At 41.5% G+C, this 18059-nt stretch overlaps 1 pseudogene; it reads left to right on the top strand.

The window, feature by feature from the left end:
• Window positions 1–15026: 15026 nt before the first annotated feature.
• Window positions 15027–15353, top strand: LOC102487914 (ATP synthase-coupling factor 6, mitochondrial pseudogene; annotated as a pseudogene).
• The last annotated feature ends 2706 nt before the right edge of the window (window positions 15354–18059 follow it).

The raw sequence follows: 18059 nt of genomic DNA, 5'->3' as shown, positions 1-18059 counted from the left end.
GCGGCTGTCAGTGTGCTGTGCTGTAAAACCAGTCCACACTGCTGACAGCCACGTCGGCTTGGGCAGCTCCTTCCCCAGGTGAGTCTCAGATGAGACCCCAGCCCTGACCAAACACCCAGACTGCAGCCTTCTAGAGCACTGGGCTGGGCCATGCCCAGAGCCCTGACTGACAGAAATTGTGTGTTGAAGGGTTGGCAGGTGGTGTGATAGTTAAGGCATTAGACTCCCACATGGCTGACTGTGGTTTGAGTCCTGGATCTGGAGGCTTGAAAATCATGCCAGGCATGTGTGTGTGTGTTTCCCAAAATCCCAGGAGGAGAATGAAGAAGGGATTGCAGTGTGGCCATTCTCCCTAGGGGGTGATTTCTCACTTTCTTGCTCACTGTTTTTCTGGCAAGTTCATGTGCCCTAAGGCAAAAATCCTTTAAAACAAACAAACAAAAAAAAAAAAAGAAAGAAAGAAAGAGGGCCCAGCAGTGAGAGTAATGGCTATGTTGCTGAACTTCCATGTAGTTGACCACGGTTCAAGTCCCGGACCTGGTGGCTTAAATTCATGCCAAGTGCGTGTGCATGCATGCCCAAGATCCTGAGAGGAGAATGGAGGAGAAGGGATTGCGGCGTGGCCATCCCCCCTGGGGGATGAGTTCTTGCTTTCTCTCTGTCTCGCTCTGTTTTTCCGGCGAGCGCATGTGCCCTACAGCAAAAACCTCTCCAATAAAAAAAAATAAAAATAAAAAAAAAAGAAGAAGAAAGAAAGAAAGAAAAAGAAGTAGTGTGATGTGGCATGGGGGTTAAGGTGCTGGATTCCACATGGCTGACTGCGTGGCTCCCCAACCTGGTGGCTTGAAAATCAGACCTGGCACGTGTGCATGCCCCAAATCCTGAGAGGCAAATGAAGGAGAGGAGATTATGGTGTGGCCATGGCCCCTGAGGGCCTGGGGTGATTTCTCCTTTCCTTCTCTCTCACTCTGTCTCTCACTGTCTCTAGCAAGCACGAGCACCTCAGAGGTGTATTTTCAGAACACTGAGATTGTGGTAATGCCGTCATACAGCAGAACTGATACGGCCTTCGAGGGCGCGTCAGGGCAAAGACCTCGTCGGACCTGCCAATGCAACACCCTGGGATGCAGCACAGTGGCTTCACGACAGTGGCTGGTGCCATTGACTGTCGGCCACGTGCCACTCTACACCAAACCCTTGGCATGTTTTATTTCATTTTGCCTCTGACATAGTCCTGTCAGTCACACTGGTCACCCCATTGGTCACTTGAGAGGACAAAACTTGGTCGATTTGAGTATGACCTCCTCATCAACAAAGAATTTGGCCAGCTCCCCTTAACTTACCTGACGATAAGCACATTTTGCCATTGCAAGTGCTGTTTCTCTTTTGTAAGTTTTTATTTATTATTATTTCAATTTGCTATAGGGACATATGCTCACCAGAAAAAGACAGAGAGAGAGGGAAAGTGAAAAAGGAAGTCACCAGATCCGGGATTTGAACCACAGTTGTCCACATGGGCATCCAGAGCCTTAACACCACCTGCTGGTCCCACCTCTTCTGTTTATACACATTTATGTTGAAAAACATTTGGATTTATAGAAAAGTTGTAAAGATAGTACTGAGAGTTCTGGTATACCTTGTTTTGCTTTTTTTTTGGAGAGATTTTCGCTATAGGGCATGTGCGCTCGCCAGACAGACAGAGAGAGTCAGAGAGACAGAAAGTGAGAAATCACCCCCCCAGGGGGAATGGCCACGCCATAATCCGTTCTCCTCCATTCTCCTCTCGGGATCTTGGGCATGCACGCACACGGGCCTGGTGTGAGTTTTAAGCCACCAGGTCCGGGACATGAACCGCGGTCAACTACGTGGGAGTCCAGCGACGACGTAGCCATTACGCTAACTGCTGGTTCCCCTTGTTTTGCCATTTTGATGATGATTTTAAAAATCATTCCATCGCCCGTACATCCTTACAGCGTACAGAATGGCTCTCCCAGTGTGGAGATGGTGTGCATCAGCCCAGCCACAGAGACGCCACATGCATGAGTACCAACAGATAACGTCATTTGTGTGTCTGTTAAACGTTTTCCCTTTCCCTGACCCCCTTTCTCCCACCCCCCATCCCCACCCCCTCCTGTTCTCTCTAGTATGTTCAGTTCCCACCTCACTCAGCACGACACACTTCTGAAACGAAGACGTGCCGTTGATAATCACTGCTAAGGAAGACAGCTGACTCGGCCTGCCCGCTAGTGCCCTCGGCCTACTCCGGACCCCACGTGTGTTTAGCAGGCACCGCCTTTACCCCCAGACCCTACAGAGGGTGTGGGCTCACGTGAGGGCTGCGTTTGCTCTCCTCCTTTGCAAGGAAAGAGCTCCCACGTTAGCTCAGAACACCTTGCCCAGGGACCAGCAGTTAGCGTAATGGCTATGTTGCTAGACTCCCAAGTGGTCAACGGCGGTTCAAGTCCCGGACCCAGTGGTTTAAACTCACACTGGGCGTGTGTGCGTGTGTGCCCAAGATCCCGAGAGGAGAATAGAGGAGAAGGGATTGTGGCGTGGCCATCCCCCCAGGGGGTGATTTCTTACTTTCTGTCTCTCTGACTTGGGAAACCACCTGTCCCATTAGAAAAAACACCAAAAAAAAAAAAAAAAAAAAAAAAGAAAAAGAAAGAAAAAGAACATCTTGCCCAGAGTCACTGGTATTGGCGTCACCCTCCAGAGGTTTTTGTCTGGTCCTTGAATCCTTGAATTCCTTTTGTGAGATTGGGGGCAGGGAGATGTCAGCTCACCACTTGGTGCGTGCTGTCTCAGAGTTCTGGTTCTCACGGTCCACGTGAGGGCTCGTGGGTGGCTTCCTTCTGAAGGCTGCGGGGTGGGGGGAGGGTATCTGTGCCGGCTTCTCCTAGGTGCTGGCGGTCTGCTGACAGTCCTTGGCATCCGTTGGCTTGTGGAAGCGTCGCCCCGGCTTCTGCCTTCACCTTCACAGGACATTCTTAGGTGCACGGCTGCATCCAGTTTCCCCTTTTGGTAAGGACAACAGTCAATGGAGTAGGGGCCCACCTGCTCCAGCATAACCTCATCGTAGCTACTTACGTCTGCAACAGCCCTCCTTCCAAGCAAAGGGCGTCTGCAGGACTGTGGGTTAGGACTTCAACACGTGGGAGACACCAGGGGTCTGGGGACACTACTGAACCCTTCACACTTCCTGAGGTCACTCCCTGTGGCTAGGGCTTACCACAGTGTGGTGGGTCCTTAGAGGGACACCCGGGCACTTGTCCTAAGACAGGTGGCGGTGGCCAGGCGGCTCTGGCCCGCCCTCCGAAATCTCGCTGTGTCACTGCTGTGCTCTGTCGGTGGAAAGCGAGTCCCAGAGCCAGTGCTGATCCAGAGGAGGGCGGCGGAGGGAGCCGCTTCTGGAGGCATATTGAAAGGCTTCCTTGGGAAGCCAGTGGGCTTTGGTTCATGGCAAGCTCACAGCCTGAATCACAAAGGAAAGCATTTCCTTTTCTTTATTTTTAAAAGTTTTTCCATAGGGCACATGTGCTTGCTGGAGAGACAGAAAAAGAGAAAGAGAGAGGGAAAGTGAGAAAGCACGTCTGCCTGGGGGGCGACCACGCCACCGGCCCTTCTCTTCCATTCCTCTCTTAGAATTCTGGGCGTGCAAAATGCCGGATCCAGGACTTGAATCATACAGCTGGGGTTGTGGGATCCAGCACCCTAACCACCAGGCCACTGGCTAGCCTGAGGAAGACATTTTCTTTCCTTCCTTCCTTTCTTTCTTTCTTTCTTTCTTTCTTTCTTTCTTTCTTTCTTCTTTCTTTCTCTTTCTTTCTTTCTTTCTTTCTTTCTTTCTTTCTTTCTTTCTTTCTCTTTCTTTCTTTCTTTCTCTTTCTTTCTTCTTTCTTTCTTTCTTTCTTCTTTCTTTCTACTTTTTCTTTTTCTTTTTGGTTTTTGCAATATGGCATGTGCGCTCACCAGAAAGACAGTGAAAGACAGAGAGACAGAGAAATCATCCCCCAGGAGGGATGGTCATGCTGCAATCCCTTCTCTTCCATTTTCCTCTCGGGATCTTGGGCACGCACGCACGCACGCACATGTGCCCGGCGTGAGTTTAAGCCACCAGGTTCAGGACTCGAACAGTGGTTGACTGCAAGGGAGTCCAATGGCATAGCCATTATGCTAACTGCTGGTCCCAAGGAAGGCATTTTCTATTCTTTGATTTTGTCCACTAGGGATAGCTCAGAGGCTTTGGTCCAGGGGTAATGGCTCGGTAAGTTGCCTTCAACTGTTCTGGGCAGGGTCTGCTCCATTAGCACCTCTCCAGCTGGCTGCCTGCTCCCTTCACAGGTCCCTGTTCCTTGGGAACCAAGGCCGGCAGGAGCCAGGACCTGGGGCCGGAAGCTAAAGCCCACCAAGCTGCCTTTTCTGCCCACATGTGGGCCAGGCTCTTGGGCTGGGGGTAGAAGTGCCCCAGGCAGGTGGGCTTGCCAAACCCAGAAAGAGAGTTTGAAATAGTTTCTAATTCCTCCAAAGGTTCTGCAGCGCCCCCACCCCACCCTACCCTGGGAGAGAGGAAAGTCAGCCAGGGGGAGAGGAGGAGTGGGTTTCCAGTCTGTTTATATTTTGGCTTATTTTGAACACCCCTCCCCGCCCCGAAGGCACGCACACACAGGGGTGCATTTAAATGCATCAGGAAGTGCTCCCAGAATGGAAACTAGAGTGGGAGGAATGCCGGGGGCTCTGCACTGCCCGCTCTGCTCTGCTGTCCCTCAGACAACTGCCCATTCAGCCCCTTCAATGGCCAAGTCAGAGCCTCTGTCTCCGGAAGGGCCCTGGAAGGTCATCTAGCTTCTTCCTTCTCCCTTCCCCACCAAACATTGATCAAGCATCCCTGTTATCTTCTTTGCATCAGTCATAGGGCTTTTAGGGTCACAAAGAATAGGAAAAAATACCTAATCTGATCAAGATGGAAAATAGGGTGACTGTTGGCTCAGTTAACTTCAAAGTCTTAGGAAAGTTTTGCTTCAGGTATGGCTGGATCCAGCAATTCCAATGATCAAAGTAGCTCCACTACTTCCATGTGCCTCCTTCCCCATAGTACAAGGAGGCAAGGAAACTGCCAGCAGCCCCAGACCCTCAAGCGCCTCCGAAGACCTTGGGATGTGATATTCCAGTTGGCCGGCTTACTCACTTTTAGGATCATCCCCACTTGACTCGTATACCCGGATATCAGGCAGCAAAAAAACACACTCTCATCCCGATAAAATGGTACCAGGTTCTCTGCTTGTACCCCTTCAGCGACAGCAAACTCACGTAGGGGCAGGGCAGCCTTGTCCTTTGGAAAGTGCTCAGACTTCTGTGATTTCTGCCTCCTGTGCATCAGTGTACTTTACTGCTCGCCTCTTCCCCATACTGGACTTCTTTCTTCCTGTATCTCCAGCCGCTGGCACAGGACTGGCACAGAGCAGGTGCCTGTACAACGTTCGTCGGAGGAAGGAATAGTATCTTCCATTGCTAAGCACATACTGTGTGCTAGGCGTTTGAGCTATCTCATCCGCGCCTTCCCACCATCCCTGAGATAAACAGCATCGTCCGTCTTTTTCTATGTGTAGAAACTGAGGTCCAGAGTTAAGCTACCTCAGCTCAAGGTCACTCAACAAGACCTTGGGTGGCCGAGCCACAATTTGAACTCACGTCTTTCTGACTCTCCTGGAGATGGAGATAGGGAAAGCAGGGAGAAGAAAGCGGAGAATGTGAAGAGAAAAGAGGGGGGGGAAGAGCGAGGACAGAAGAAAGGGAGAGGGAAGAAGCTCTGAGTGTTAGAAAGTCCTTCCTTTGCCAGTCATTTTCTGCTGTGCTCGTCAAAGGCTGTGGACTTGCCAGAGAGAAAGTATCCACAATGGGACGTGACCATGCCGCGACCTTCCCCTCTCCGTTTCTCCTTCCCATCAGGAGTCTGGGCGTGCACACATACGTGCCTGGTGTATTTTTCAAGCCACTATGGCCAGGACTTGAACCACAGCATCCATGTGGAATCCAGTTTCCCTAACCACTGTGCTACAGAACTGTCCCCCTTCCTTTTCAACACATTTTATTTTTTATTTTTTTTCCCAAAGAAAAAGACAAAGTGGCAGAGAGACAGACAGCCCAACAGAGAGTCTGCACTGCAGTCAAGTCCAGGCCGGCTACCGTACAACGCAGACCAGCGCTCTGGGAAGTCCCGGATGCAAACCTAGGACTTTTGCCTTGTGGACCCAGTTTTGCTATGCTGCAACACCACCTGGCCCCTGTGGCTATTCTTTTTTAGATTATCTATTTAATTTTATTTATCATTTTTGTTGTTTTAATTTGCTATAGGGCACGTGTGCTTACTAAAGAGAGACAGAAAAAGAGACTGAGAGGGAAAGTGAGAAAGCATATCACCAGGTCCGGGACTCAAACTGGGGTTGGTCATGTGGGAATCCAGTGCCTCAACCACCATGCCACCTGCTGGCCCTCCCAGTAGTTATTCTTAACTTGCACTTTGGTGGTTGACTCTATGAATCTAATTAGAGTTAATACATGATTATGGATTAGAGCGCCACAGATATGACAATGTTAAATGTAACTAAGTGTTGTCGATATTCAGGGAGACAGCTGAAAAAGGATTTCAACCTGGGAATTGATAGTGGAATAAACTACTCTCCTGCTGTCTCAGGGAAGATCAGCTGGTTTTGACTTACAAGACCCAAATCTTTGTTACTCCACATGGGTTCCTCATCTTAATAAATTGTTTCCTGTTAAGCTTCATATTGGTATTAATAGAAGAATAAGAAGGTAATATAGACCAAAATTGGTAACCAAAGATGATATCTAACTGATCTACAGTGGCCCCAATACATGTCATTGTCATTGGATTTGCTTTGCAAATTCAAAAGCAGGGTTGGGTTGGAGGGTGGGCTCTTGACCATCATTGTTGTAATCTCTGGAGTGTGAAACAATGATGGAGAATAGCATGGAAGCCCTGGATGGCAGGTATGTCTGTAGGGGTCTTTCTGTGTGTAATCTCAGGCCCTTTGATGATCCCTCAGTCCCACAAGCACAGATGAGGAAATTACCTGTGATGAGTGAACCAGGCAAGAGCCTTAGTGGGAGCAATGTCCAACACTCTCACAAAGTATGCAACAGTGCCTATTCCCACCTGCCAGACCAAAATAACCAGGTAATTCATGGGACATTGGGTCAAGTACTCAGAGAGTCTTACCTCAGTGGTGGGGATAATTACGTCTACACTAAATGCTTCTCTGATATCTCCTAACAAATTCCTAAAGCAAGACTGGTAAAGATCAAATTGTTTCCCAGTCATTTAGTCCATTATTCCTTTATTGACAGAAGCGCCTGGAGTGCGTAATTTATAAAGAAAACAGAGGTTTATTCACAAAACTCACAATCTTGGTTGCTGCAAAGTCCACAGGCGTCACAAGATGGTAGAGGGCAGAACTTTTAGCAGAGCAGGGTGTGGACTGCATCCAGGTGACTCTGCCTGCCCCATTTCTTTTCCTTATATAGACACCAATACTCAATCACAAGGGGCCCCATCCTGATGACTATCCCACCCAAAGGCCCATCTTACGATACCACAGTTTGATTCAGTTTTTACCCTCTTAATCCTGTGACTTACAGTGACCTAATGCATGAATTTGAGGAAACATATACAAACTATACAATCAAGCAGTTTCATTGTGTCCCAGTACAAAGATCAAGACTTTTTATAAAAATACAATGATATGTAGTACCAAGTAAGGCAAAATTCACCATGTCTGATATTTAATAAAATATTACCAGGTACACTAAGAAGGAAAATATTAAGTCATTGGGAAAATAATGACGTATTTTCCTATGCAAAAATGTGTCACAACTTTCCCAATGATCCAATACAATCCAAAATGAAGAAAACATTAATCAAAACCAACCCCGAACTGACACAATGTTAGAACTAGCAGACAAACTGGACACTGTATCCCACGATTTGAGTCCTGGACTTCATGTTCTAAAAACACACCAGGCGTATGTGCATGCATATCCCAAATTCCAAGAGAAGAACAGAGGAAAAGCAATTGCAGTGTGGTTATCCCTCCAGTGAGCACATTCACCCTATGGCAAAAAATAATCTTAAAAATAAAGGTATTAGCAGACGAGGACATTAAAACAGTTATTATAAATGTGTTCTATTTTAAAAATGAACAACAAAAAAAAGAGGAAAGATTAAACATGGTATGTAGAGTAATGGAAGATATAAAAAGGGCCCAAATCAATCACCTTGATACTGAAATTATAATGTCTAAGATGAAAAATAAACTGGATAAGATTAATGGCTATTTAGACATTGCAGAATAAAAGATTAGTGAACTTAAAGATGTATCAATAAAAATCATCCAAACTAAGAAAAAGATACTCAAAAATAAAAACTAACAGAGCATCAGTGATCTTCAGACACCCATAACAGCCTTGAGAATAAATGGAGGCTATACGAGTAAATGGATTCCCCAAAGGAGAGGAAAGAAAGGGAATAGAGAAAGAAAAAAAAAATTAAAAAGGCATGAGAAAGAAAAACAGTCAAAGAAATAATGATTGACATTTTTCCAAAGTTGAGCCAAGAATCTCACTGGCCCAAAGCACAAGAAACATCAAGAACAATGCACCAACTCACAATCCAATGACTCAAAACCAATGAGGAAGAGCACATCTTAAAAATAGCTAGAGGAGAAAAGACACCTAATACACAAAGAAATGAAGATAAAGAATTCCTCGGATTTCTCACTGGTAACAATGAACGTGAGAAGACAATGGACCATTTTATTTTTTAGAATTACTTACTTTAATTCTATTTATTATTATTATTATTAAGATGTGTTACAGGCCTTGAGAGAGAGAGAGAGGTAGAAAGTGAGAAAGCAAGCCACCAGGTCTGAGACTTGAACTGCAGTCAGCCATATGGAATTCCAATGCATATCTTTAAAGAATTAGTAAAACAAAATTGTTGATCTAGAATTCTAAACCCAGAACAAATACTTTTAACAAATGAAGATGAAATAAAGACTTTTTCAGACATGAAAAAACCAAAGTAATTCATTGCCAAAAGACTCATACCGTAAAGTGTTAAAGAGGTAGAAAGTGAGAAAGCAAGCCACCAGGTCTGAGACTTGAACTGCAGTCAGCCATATGGAATTCCAATGCATATCTTTAAAGAATTAGTAAAACAAAATTGTTGATCTAGAATTCTAAACCCAGAACAAATACTTTTAACAAATGAAGATGAAATAAAGACTTTTTCAGACATGAAAAAACCAAAGTAATTCATTGCCAAAAGACTCATACCGTAAAGTGTTAAAGAAAACCCTTTAAGCAGAAGAAAAGTGATGCCAAATAGCATATATAATTGTACAAAAAAGTGAATAGCGCTGGAAATGATAAATCTGAAGATAAAAATACAAGATTTTTTTTCTTATTATCGAAATATATTTAAAAGGTAACCGACTACTCACATCCATTAGATGGCTGTTATCAAAAAGTGACAGTGAGGGTGTACAGGAAAGAAAACACTTACATGCTGTTGGTGGAAATGTAGATTAGGATGACTCTTACGGAAAATTATATGGAAGTTCCTCAAAAACTAAAAAGAACTACGATACAATATGATCCAGCAATCCAAAATAGAACTACAATATGATCCAACAATCCCACCCCAGGGAATATATCCACCAGAGGAATTGAAATTGCCAAAGAGATGCTTGCACACCATGTTCACTGAGTAATGATTCACAATTCACTATTGCAGCTAAGATATGAAATCGAAGTGTTCATCAATGAATGAATGGGTAAAGAAAATGTTGAGGCTAAATGGCAAGTTCGGAGGAAGTAAAATAAGTCAGGCGTAGAAAGAGAAATACCACATATCTTCACTCATCGTAGAAGTTGAAAATAAAAAAGATCTCATAGAAGTATAGAGATGAAGAATAACTAGTAGAGAATAGGAAGGAGGAGTGATAGGGATATTAATTAGTGAAAACAAAATTATTGATAAAGAAAAAACAATGTCCAGTGCTATAAAATACAGTGGGGAAATACAGCTAACAACAATTTACTGTTTAATTCAGAGTAGCTTAAAAAGAGGATTTCAAGTGTTTCCAATACAAAGGAATGACAAGTTGTTGAGACAATGAGTATACTAATTGCCCTGATTTAATCATTGCACATTATATTCATGTACTGAAACATCACATTGTACTCCCACAGTTAGGCACAATTGTTCTATTATTATTTTCAAAATAGGAATATTTAGTTAAATGCAAAAACTAAAGTACTTTTATCATAATAAAGGGTCAACTTATCTAGAGAATATAGCAAGTCTAAGTATTTATGCACCTAATACACGAGTTCAAAATACTGGGTTGTCAGAAAAGTTATGATGGTTTTTTTTTTTCTGTTTTTCTCTGCAAAAAATGCACCATGACTTTTCCAATAACCCAAAGAAATAACCAGAAACTGACAGAACTGCAAAGAGAAATAGAAAGGTCCACAATTATAATTAGATTTTTCTATTTTTCTTTCAATAATTGATAAAATAACTGGAAAAAATCAGTAAGGAAACAGAATAGCAGCATCAGTCAACCTGCTCTAATTGACAGAGCCAGAACACTGCCCAAGGAGCAGAACACTTTTCAGGTGCACATGGAAAGCTCACAAGATAGAGTATACTCTGGGCCACAAGCCTCCATACCTTTAAAGAGATTCAAGTCCTATGAAGTATGCTCATGGACTACAATGGAATTAAATTGGAAATTTATAAGAAAAAGATCTCTGGAGAATTCCCCAAAGAGTTGGAAATAAAATAACATTTCTAAATCACCCAGGGTTAAGTAAAAATATTCAAAGAAAAATGATAAAATATTTTAACGGAATGAAGATAAAAATATAAGATACCAAATTTGTGGGACGCTGATAGAACAGTGGAAAGTTGTGGCACTAACATGTGCATTAGAAAGGGAGAAGTGTTCCAAATCACAATGACCTTAGTCTCAACCTAATAAAAGTACAAAAAGAAGAGAAAATTAAAATGAAAGTAAGCAGAAGAAAGAAAATAATAAAAATAATAGAGAAAATAAATGAAATAGAAAGCAGAAAATTTAAGATAAAATCAATATTACAAAAAGTTGGTTATTAAGAAGATAAATAAAATGAACAAACCTCTAGTTATACTAACTAGGAAAGACAGAAGACACAAATTACTTATGTAAAAATTAGAGGTGATGTCACTACAAATCCTATGGGTATTAAAAAGACAAGGGAGGCCAACAGGTAGCAAGGATATTAAAGTGCTGGGTCTCACAAGGCCAACTGCACAGTCTGAGTTCTGGACTTGGAGACTTGAAAAGCATACCAGGCGTGTGTGTGTGTGTACATGTTCAAAATCCTGAAAGGAGACTGGAGAAGAAGGGATTGCATCTTGGCCAACCCTCCCAGGTGATTTCACACTTTCCTTTCTCTCTATGTCTTTCTCTGGTGACAGCAAGCACCCTATAGCAAAAACAAAACAAGACAATAAGGGAATAATATGAATAATTTTGTGCCAATAAATTCAATGACTTAGACGAAATAGGGAAATGCCTTATAAGATGTCAGCTACCAAAGTTCATTAAAAAATAAATAGGTAAGAGAAATAGATGCTAATCCATACCTACTAAAGAAATTAAGGAAAAATAAAAGCCCAACATCAAAAATATGAAACACTGCAAAATGATGTGCAAGATTTATACACTGAAAACAACAAAACAACACTAAAGAAATTAAAGAAAACTTAAGTAAATGGTTAAGATATACTATGTTCATGGATGAGAAGCCTCAATATTGCTAAAATGTCAGATCTCCACAAATTGATCTATAGAATCAGTGCAATCCCGATCAAAACCTGAGCAGGCTTTTGTGTAGAAATTACTAAATTGATACTGAGTCACAAAGGACCTAGAAGAGTCACAGTAACTCCAAAAATGGGCAAAATGAGAGTGCTTAACACTACCTAGGTCAAGACTTATTATAAAGCTATAGTAATCTACTGTATGTGATGGGCATAAAAACAGACAAATAGGTTAGTGTAATCACAAAATAAAAATCTAGAAATAGACTCACATATATATAGACAACTGATTTTTGGCGATAGTGCAAAGACAATTTAGTAGAGAAACAATATTTGTTTCATAAAATGGTATTGAAACAATTGAATATCCACAAGCCAAAACAAACCAAAAAAAAAAAAAAAAGGACAGACAAGAAAGAAAAAGACTTCCTATCTATACCTCATATCATATTTTTAAAATTAATTCAAATAGATTATAGGTGTAAATGTAAGATCTAAATTTATAAAATTTCTAAAAGAAATTTAGGAAATTTTAAGAAAAATCTTTGTGACCTTGGTTTAGGCAAATATTTCTTAGGTATAACATTGAAAGCACAATCCTTAAAAAAAGTGGGAGTAAGTTGGACTTTACTAAAATCAGTTTTATTGTCTAAAAAGTCATTCTTAAGAGAATGGAAAGATAAGCCCCAAACTAGAAAAAATTTCAAATAATATATGATAAAGGACTTATATTTAGACTATATAAAGAACTTCATGAATAAGAGAAGGCACAACTCAGGCATTGCAATCCCACATAGACAACTGCAGTTCAAGTCCTGAATCTGGCAGCTTGCTTTCTCACTTTCACTATCTCTCTATCTCTGGTGAGCACATGTTCCCTACAGTAAACTAAAATAATAATAATTAATAAAATTAAATAGATAATTCTTAAAAAAAATTTTAAAAGAGAGAAGGAACAATACAGTTTTTTTTTTTTTGAGAGGTTTTCGCTATAGGGCGCGTGCGCTCACCAGACAGACAGAGAGAGACAGAGAGACAGAAAGCGAGAAATCACCCCACAAAGGGGATGGTCACGCTGCAATCCCTTCGCCTCCATTCTCCTCTTGGGATCTTGGACACGCATGCACACGCTCCTGGTGTGAGTTTTAAGCCACTGGGTCTGGGACGCGAACTGCGCTCGACTACGTGGGAGTCCAGCGACATAGCCATTACGCTAACTGCTGGTTCCCAGCACAACACAGTTTTAAAAATGGACGAAAGATCTGAACTGTCATTTCACCAAAGCTGATATAAGCTGGCAAATTGGCATGTGAAAAGATGTTCAATGTTACTAGTCATTAGAAAATTGCAAATTAAAGCACAAGAGGTTCAACTACATACCTTTCAGAATGGCTAAAATCTAAAAGATTGTCCATAGCAAGTGTTGGTAAGAGCAAGGAGAATTTGGATTTCTCACTACACTGCTGATGGAAAAGTAAAATGGTACAAGCACTTCTGAAAACAGTTTCTAACAATTTCTTTTTTAAAGAAGAATTATTTAATTTAATTTAATTTATTATTATTATTTAAATTTTACCAGATAGAGATGGGGGTTAGGTGGGAGAGTGAGAAAGCAAATCGCCAAGTCTAGAACTTGAACTGCAGTCAGCCATGTGGGAGTGTAGCACTTAAACCACCATGCCACCTGCTGGCCCCTCTAACAATTTCTAATAGCATTAAGCAACACTTTTCATATAATCCGGCCTTTCTACTCTAAGCATTTACCCAAGAGCAAAGAAAACCTGTGTTCCAAATACCATGCAGAGACTTGTACACAAATGCTCACAGCAGACTTAGTTGTACCAGCCCCGAATCGGGATCCACCAAATGTCTCTCACTTGGGGAATTGATAAACAAGTTATGGTATGTCATACAATGAAAGTCTATTCAGCAATCTATAGGGTACTTGAGACAATATGGATAAATCTCAATATAATTATGCAGGGTGAAAAAAACAGCTGTTCATACTACATGATTACATTCACATAAAATTCTAGAAAATACAAACCAATTTTTAGTGACAGAAAGCAGAACAGTGGTTGCCAAGAGGAAGGTGGGTTCAGGGAAGATGCCTTACCAAGGCATATTGTTTGTAGGGGTGGTTTCGTGGGTACAGACATATGTCAAGACTCACTGAAATGTATAAGCTTGTTGTGACCCAATAAGGGCATTTAAAAGTTCCATTTCTGGGCTCGTCCCTCAGGCCTACCCACCCACCTGGAGTCTTGAGCTCAGTCTGGGGAGCCTTTAGGGTGAGTCGGTACTCGGGACCTGGGAGCCACTTTGGGACTTTTGCACTCCATGACCCATGGTCCCAGCAGCCTGGGCTCGCCCCATCTGCTTTCCAGCTTGGAATCTTGAGCCTGGTCTGGGCAGGTCTTTAGAATGAGTCCACGCTTGGGGCCTGGGAGACACTTTGAAACTTTTGGTACCCTAATCCCTGCAGCATGCAACTGCATCATCTTCACCAAGTTACATCTCCTTGGCTTGTTACCACCTCATCAAGAACTGAACATGTGGTAGACGAGTCAAGCACCTGAAGTTACCCAAACTGCCCTGATCTGGGAGACACAGCTCTCAAATAGGACACACCTGGGAACTAAGGGCGTGGATACTGCATCAGATTACTAGAAATCAGCACAGATCTCAAAGAAATGTAAGTAAACAAGGGGGTAGCTCTTTGCAAGGTGAGTGCAGTAGCCCTCGCCAACAGTGGACAGCTCTGAAAAATCCACAGAAATGTCAGTCAAAGAGTTTTAAATAGTCATAGTGACAAAACTCAATGAGATTCAAGAGAAAATAGACTATCAGTTCTTGGAAATGAGAAAAGCATTTCAGGACATGAAAGAGGAATTTCATAAAGAAATAGACACCCTAAAAAAGAAACAAACAGAACTTCTGGAAATGAAGAATACAATATAAAAAGTTAAAATCTCCCTAGGAAGCATTAACAGCAGATTGGACCATGCAGAAGAATGTTAACAGCAGATTGGACCATGCAGAAGAATTTCTGACTTCAAAAAGTCTCGAGAAGTAGAACAGTGGCAGTGGCAGTGGCTCTGGCAGCTTGGGACTGAGTGCAAGTAACAGAGTCACCATGATTCTTCAGAGACTCTTCTGGTTCTCCTCCATCATTCAATCAGCAGCCTCACACCATTTGCAGAAGAACATTGGTGTCACAGCAGTGGCATTTAATAAGGAACTTGATCCTGTACAGAAAGTGTTTGTGGACCAGATTAGACAATACAAATCTAAACGACAGACAACTGGAGCACCTGTTGATACTGGCCTAGAATATCAGCAAGATCTGGAGAGGAAGCTTTTTAAGCTGAAGCCGATGTATGATAAAGCAGACATGAATACATACCCTAACTTCAAGTTTGAAGATCCCAAATTTGAAATCATTGATAAACCCCAGTCCTGAAGGACTGAAGTGACACTAATCCAGTAATTTGTGATGAGTCAGTTGTACAACTACAGAAGTATCAGAATAAACATATATTTCACAGCTGTCAAAAAAAAAAAAAAAAAGACAAAGTCTCCAGCATAGACCAAATCACTAAAAAGAAGGAAAAATACCCAAGAAAACAAAACAAAACAAGGCAGCATGCAGGAAATGCCCAAATATCCTTATAATGAGTATTACAGAAGGTGAAGAATCTTCTAAAGGCATGGAAAATCTTTTTGATGAAATACCATGTGAAAATTTTCCAAATGTAGAGAAACAAACAAAAAACCCTAATAGAATCTACACTAAAAAATCCTTCCCCTGGCATATCATGGCCAGATTGGTAAAAGACAAAGACGATATTCTAGAAGTGGCAAGGGAGAAATGTCAAGTTACTTATAAAGGCTATCCCATTAGGTTAACGTCAGACCTCTCAACTGAAACAACGCAGGCAAGGAAGAAATGGGAAGATGTGTTCAAAACATTAAAAAAACAATTTCAACCAAGAATACAATATCTAGCAAGACTGTCCTTCAAATGGGAAGAGCAAATAAAAGTATTCTCAGATAAAAACTGAAAGAATTCACCAATAATAGACTGACACCACAGGAAGTACTGAGGGGAGTGTTGTATCAGTATAACTAAAGAGACACAAACAGAAATAGGAGAACAAAAAACAACTGAGAAAATGGCTAACAAAATGACAGAGATAAATCCTCAAATATCAATAATAACAATGAATCTTAATGGATTAAATTCTCCCATTAAAAGACACAGACTGGCTAAATGGATTCAAAAGCAGAAGCCATCTATATGCTGCTTACAAAAAACACCTCATTGGGAACCAGCAGTTAGCGTAATGGCTATGTTGCTGGACTCCCACGTAGTCAACCGTGGTTCGTGTCCCGGACCTGGTGGCTTAAAACACGCCGGGCGCGTGTGCGTGCGTGCCCAAGATCCCGAGAGGAGAATGGAGGAGAAGGGATTGCGGCGTGATCATCCCCCCTTGGGGGTGATTTCTTGCATTCTGTCTCTCTGTCTCTCTCTGTCTGTCTGGCAAGCACACGCGCCCTATAGCGAAAAACCTCTCAAAAACAAACAAACAAACAAACAAACAAACAAAAAGAAACACCTTATTGATAAGGACATACTTAGACTGAAAGAGAAGGACTGGAAAAAGATACTCCACAGAAATGGAAACCAAAAAAAGTAGCAATACTGATATCAGACAAAATAGACTTTAAGATGAAAAATGTAATACGTACTAAAAGGATTTGTTTACCAAAAAGATATAACACTTGTAAATATCTATGCACCCAACACTGGAGCACCTAAATATATCAAAGAGAGACTGTTAGATCTCGAGAGAGAGAGAGAGACTGCAACACAATAATTGTAGGGGATCTCAACACCCCACTGACTCCTCTGGACAGATCATCTAAACAAAAAATAAACAAAGAGATACAAGATCTAAGTTATAGCATGCATGAAATGGACTTGACAGACATCTATAGAGTATTTCACCCAAGTACTACAAAATATAAGTTTTTCTCACCCCCACATGGAACATTTTCAAAGATTGACCACATGGTAGGGCACAAAACATCCTTCACAAATTCAAAGTTACAGAAATTATACCTAGCATCTTTTCTGACCACGAAGGAATAAAACTTGAAATCAACTACAGAAAGAGTTCTCAAAAATTTACAAACACATGGAAAATAAACTATCTACTCCTAAATAGCTTTATGACTCTAGAAGAAATTAAGACTGAAATAAAAAAGTTTACAGAAACCAATAATAATGAACAAAAAAGTGTTTATGACCTATGGGACACAACAAAAGCAGTCATAAGAGGGAAGTTCATAGTAATTAGTGCCCATTAGAAAAAAGCAGGAACGTGGCAAATAAATAACCTAACAGCACAACTCAGGGAACTGGAAAAATGATGACAACAATAAAAGAAAGCAAAAAGAATTCCAGGAGAAAAAAATAATAAAGATGTGGGCAGAAATAAATGAAATAGAGAATAAAAGAACTATACAGAAAAGAAATGAAACCAAAAGCCGCCTCTTTGAGAAGATAAAATTGACAGACCATTAGCTAGATTAATCAAGAATAACAGGAAAAGGAACCAGATAAATCACATCAGCAAGGAAACAGAATTACTACACGGATATAACAGAAATACAAAATATCACCTGAGAGTACTATGAGCACTGTATACCAACCAACAAGAAAATCTAGATGAGATGGACAAATTTCTGGACATGTATAACTTACCAAAATTGAACCAGGAAGAAATAGAAAGTCTAAATAGATCCATAACAAGCAATGAAATCGAATCAGTAGTAGATAGTCTCCCAACAAAGAAGAGTCTAGGTCCCGATGGCTTTACGTCTGTATTCTACAAAACTTTTAAAAATTCTCCTTAAACTATTTCTAAAAATTCAAAAGGAAGAAACCCTCTTGAATTCATTCTCTGAAGCCTCCATCATCTTAATTCCAAAAGCAGACAAGGACATGACAAAAAAAGAAAATATCATCCTATAAAATACTGGTGGAAAACACAGGAAAAACTCTTGGAGGCCTTGGAGTAGTCAAAAACTTCTTAAAGAAGACCTCCAAAGCATGAGCAATAGTCCCCAAAATAGACAAATGGAACTATATTAGGCTGAGAAG

Source organism: Tupaia chinensis, unplaced genomic scaffold, assembly GCF_000334495.1.
Source record: "Tupaia chinensis unplaced genomic scaffold, TupChi_1.0 Scaffold000146_1, whole genome shotgun sequence".
Lineage (NCBI taxonomy): Eukaryota > Metazoa > Chordata > Mammalia > Scandentia > Tupaiidae > Tupaia > Tupaia belangeri.
The sequence above is the reverse complement of the archived record's forward strand: the minus strand, read 5'-3'. Positions and strand labels throughout refer to the sequence as shown.